Below are 4,738 nucleotides of genomic sequence, written 5' to 3'. Positions count from 1 at the left end.
AAGGAAGACATTGCCGGGGGAGCCCTCTGTGTGAGCTCATCGCTGGCGAGGAACGCCGACGCTGCGCCGCGGACATCTGGACCCGCCACACACACTGAGCCCATTTTCTTGCCCATTATCCCCCCCCTCCAAAAAAAACACAGGCCCCTGAAAGGGACCCGTGTGCTGTGCCCAGTCCCAGGATCACTTATTGTAACGGCCATAGACAAGTGATTATGTCAGCGCCAATAATACCGAGATCAATCCGGGGGGCGCAGATACCGAGAATGACAAGAGAACTGGTACTGTGCAGAGTCCATACATACAGAATAAGAACAGATACCGAGAATGACACCCGGCATACAGGACAAGGGAAGTGGTACTGTGCAGAGTCCATACATACAGAATAGGAACAGATACCGAGAATGACACCCGGCATACAGGACAAGGGAAGTGGTACTGTGCAGAGTCCATACATACAGAATAGGAACAGATACCGAGAATGACACCCGGCATACAGGACAAGGGAAGTGGTACTGTGCAGAGTCCATACACACAGTATAAGGACAGATACTGAGAATGACACCCGGCATACAGGACAAGGGAAGTGGTACTGTGCAGAGTCCATACATACAGAATAGGAACAGATACCGAGAATGACACCCGGCATACAGGACAAGGGAAGTGGTACTGTGCGGTTTGAGTACATTCCTATATGTAATATGTATTATTATGCCCCCCCCTCCCCCCCCGGTGTGAGGTCATACTCAGCGGCGCTCTATAGTGCGCTCTCCTGGGGTGCCTCGGTCTGGCGGAGGTTCGATGTTTCGGATCGGGGAAGACATCACCCCGTCTGTTCCTCGGCCAGTCGGGGGAGGAGGAGGAGGAGGAGGAGAGGGCCACCAGGCAGTAAAGTAGCGCTCGCTCGGGATCGGGTGACACGGGACTCGCACATCATTTGGAAAACATGAATAGACGCCCGGCTCTGCTCCACCCAGATAGAGTAACAGCCATCAGCGTGACCGCACCTCGGCTTCCAGGACCCGGCACAGCCATCAGCGTGACCGCAGCTCGGCTTCCAGGATCCGGCACAGCCATCAGCGTGACCGCAGCTCGGCTTCCAGGATCCGGCACAGCCATCAGCGTGACCGCACCTCGGCTTCCAGGACCCGGCACAGCCATCAGCGTGACCGCACCTCGGCTTCCAGGACCCGGCACAGCCATCAGCGTGACCGCACCTCGGCTTCCAGGACCCGGCACAGCTTCCTTTCTTATGCCATTCTATTGGCTTCAATACTTATTTGTAGTCTGTAGCTCCGACGTGACGCAGATAACACAATGCGTAGCGGCTCCCATCCTCATCCTGCGTTGATGGGTGACGGCACGTTTGGCCTTTCTTGTGTCAACAAGAAGATAATAAAACTCGGCCCGCTCTCATTATAAGACGTCGCGCTCATTGTGTAGAAGGTCAGAGCGCCGGAGCCGAGTATTAAATGTGAGCAAATGGAGCGCTCTGCATATAAACACCCCCGCCGGGTATTAATGCTCCACGTGCAGCAAGACCGAGCGAGGAGGAGCTGTCATACCGCGTCCCATATCCATCCTGCGTCCTCTCTCATATCCATCCTGCGTCCAATATGCATCCTGCGTCCCATCCCATATCCATCCTGCGTCCCATCCCATATCCATCCCGCGTCCCATATCCATCCTGTGTCCTCTCTCATATGCATCCTGCGTCCCATCCCATATCCATCCCGCGTCCCATATCCATCCTGCGTCCTCTCTCATATCCATCCTGCGTCCTCTCTCATATCCATCCTGCGTCCTCTCTCATATCCATACCGCGTCCCATATCCATCCTGCGTCCTCTCTCATATGCATCCTGCGTTCCATCCCATATCCATCCCGCGTCCCATATCCATCCTGCGTCCTCTCTCATATCCATCCTGCGTCCCATCCCATATCCATCCCGCGTCCCATATCCATCCTGCGTCCTCTCTCATATCCATCCTGCGTCCCATCCCATATCCATCCCGCGTCCCATATCCATCCCGCGTCCCATATCCATCCTGCGTCCTCTCTCATATCCATCCTGCGTCCCATCCCATATCCATCCCGCGTCCCATATCCATCCTGCGTCCTCTCTCATATCCATCCCGCGTCCCATATCCATCCTGCGTCCTCTCTCATTTCCATCCCGAAAAACCCGATGACCGGTACCGACCCGAAATCTCCGATCCACCCGACAAGAGAGACTTCCAATCACAATGTATCCCCAACAGACGTTTCTACTCAACAAGTCCGAAAACTTCCCGATATTTACAGAACAAAAAGTTCTCCCAAAATCTCCACCAATCACGACACAGTGTACAGCAACCCCATCGCTCCGCCCACAATCTCCACCTTCTATCATTAAACAGTACACCAGCTCCAGCCAGTGACTTTGCCTGGGCTAAGATGATGGCATCAGTCTGCTGCAGGCAGGAGGAAGCATTTCCTCAGTCTCCCCTCCCCCTCAGTGATCAGTCTGCTGCAGGCAGGAGGAAGCATTTCCTCAGTCACCCCTCCCCCAGTGATCAGACTGCTGCAGGCAGGAGGAAGCATTTCCTCAGTCTCCCCTCCCCCTCAGTGATCAGTCTGCTGCAGGCAGGAGGAAGCATTTCCTCAGTCACACCTCCCCCAGTGATCAGACTGCTGCAGGCAGGAGGAAGCATTTCCTCAGTCTCCCCTCCCCCCAAGGGATCAGTCTGCAGCAGGCAGGAGGAAGCATTTCCTCAGTCTCCCCTCCCCCTCAGTGATCAGTCTGCTGCAGGCAGGAGGAAGCATTTCCTCAGTCACACCTCCCCCAGTGATCAGACTGCTGCAGGCAGGAGGAAGCATTTCCTCAGTCTCCCCTCCCCCCAGTGATCAGTCTGCAACATTGTAACTTTGTATCCAGTCACAAGGTGAGAGTCTGCAGCAGGGGCTGATCTATGTCAGACATCTGTGAACACAGCCAAGAACTGCGCAGGCACCGGGATTCACATGATTGTGTCGGGTCTAAGGCGGCATCTCAGTGCAGGAAGTAGATGGTGACCCCCGGGTGATGCCTGGACAAATATGGTGCCGTCCTTCAGATGAAGGCATCGTCAGGGAGGTAATACATTCCGGGAAGTGACACATTAGTGAACATATCTGATGACAGGTCCACTTTAATCTTTAGCACGTGTCCTCGCTCTCGGCATCATTTGGCCTGCGCTCCGTCAAGTGTTTTTCCAGCGGCTCCGTCGGGTTTCTGACCTTCAATGATTTCCAAACTTCACTTCTCAGCGATGAATTTCTCAGCTCGCGGTGCAGACAGAAGACTCACTTGTGTCGCTGCGCTGGGTGTGTTTGTACAAGGTGAAGAGGAAGTCACCATCCCTGTGCTGAGTTCCTGGGTCTGTACACCCGCTGTGCCCATTATGAGGGGCTTCCCGGGTGCAGGGGGGGAGGGGGTACAGGACTGATCTCTATGGTCTCCCTCTATAGACAATGAAGATTCTCTCTGTAGCTCTTTGTCCGGAGTCCCCCTTTAATATTCAGGGCGGGGCTGTGACCAGTCCCGGCGGCCAGTCAGGGGGTTGGTCGGGTCTGAGGTCTATTCTTATTCTCTGCTCTCATCTTCTATATTTATCTGCTGGTCGGGGTGACACTGCCGGCTTCCAGCTCCGCCCTGACACAAAGTAACGAAAACATCCGCCCGGCTATGTAACTCTGTTACTCATCGGAGATATGATTTATAGACTGCGCTCCGCAGGCCCCGCCCCCTCTCCCACTGATGGGCGTGGCTAAAGGTGACGCATACAGATGGGTGATCGCTGTAGCTGGACGAGCGATTCGCCATCAATAGGGAGGAGGAGACACGCGATACATTGTTACATTATTTATTGATTGATTGGGAATACGATCGATTATAAACAATGAATTAGAACGCACAATGCGATCAATCGGTATTGCGATCGGTTCCCTGACAGATATTTGTGATCAGAAGTGAGAGCAAAAATGTCACCGCAGCCAATCGATAACGGCAGAATCAATAACACGAGTTCTCTGCTGTGTGATCCAATCAGGTTCATTGATCGATCATATTGATACATGTGTGGTCACCATTACCATTTCTCTGTTATGGGGGAGGGGGGGGGGGAGTGATGGGTCTCTTGTAGGGGGGGGGGGGGGGGGAGTGATAGGTTCAACCCCTCAGTCACAATTCCTGCCAATCATTCCGTGGATTCTTTACAGTAAGAGCAGACGGCGGAGTGTTCACTGTAAGGAGAGATAGACTGCGGAGTATCTACAGTAAGAGGAGTCATTCCAGACTCTATATTGTAGTCTGTGGATTCTTTACTGTAAGAGCAGACAGCGGGGTGTCACTATAAGAAAAGACGGACAGGAGTCTTTACTGTACAGGAAAACAGTCTGCACATTCTTTACTCCACAGACCGGCAGCTTTGAGGTTCTTTACTGTAAGAGCAGACTGCTGTGCCCTGCGGGGGAGGGAGAGAATACCGGTTCGGTGCTGCAGTGATAATCACTTTGTAGGTTTTACTCGGAGATCTGGAAGGAGAGATGCAGAGAGTTCTGGAAGGACAATCTGCGGATTCTCTACTGTAAGAGCAGACAGAGGAGTGACTTCTGTAAAGTGAGGCCAATGCTTATTCTTTACTGTAAAGGGGAGACTTCGCAGCGCACACTGACACACAACGCTCACTCCTTCTGGTGGATTCTCTGCGTATTGGTA

At 53.3% G+C, this 4,738-nt stretch overlaps 1 protein-coding gene across 1 annotated transcript in view; it reads right to left on the bottom strand.

Moving 5' to 3' along the window:
* The window catches only part of LOC108800400 (transcription factor Sox-6-like), a 128,839-nt gene that overhangs the window by 115,299 nt on the left and 8,802 nt on the right, over nucleotides 1–4,738 (bottom strand). The gene's annotated exons all lie outside the window — the stretch shown is intronic.

The sequence above is a fragment of the Nanorana parkeri genome, unplaced genomic scaffold (genome assembly GCF_000935625.1).
Source record: "Nanorana parkeri isolate BGI_ZX_2015 unplaced genomic scaffold, ASM93562v1 scaffold2013, whole genome shotgun sequence".
Classification (NCBI taxonomy): domain Eukaryota; kingdom Metazoa; phylum Chordata; class Amphibia; order Anura; family Dicroglossidae; genus Nanorana; species Nanorana parkeri.
Note: the sequence above shows the minus strand (reverse complement) of the source record. Positions and strands in the feature narration are given on the sequence as shown.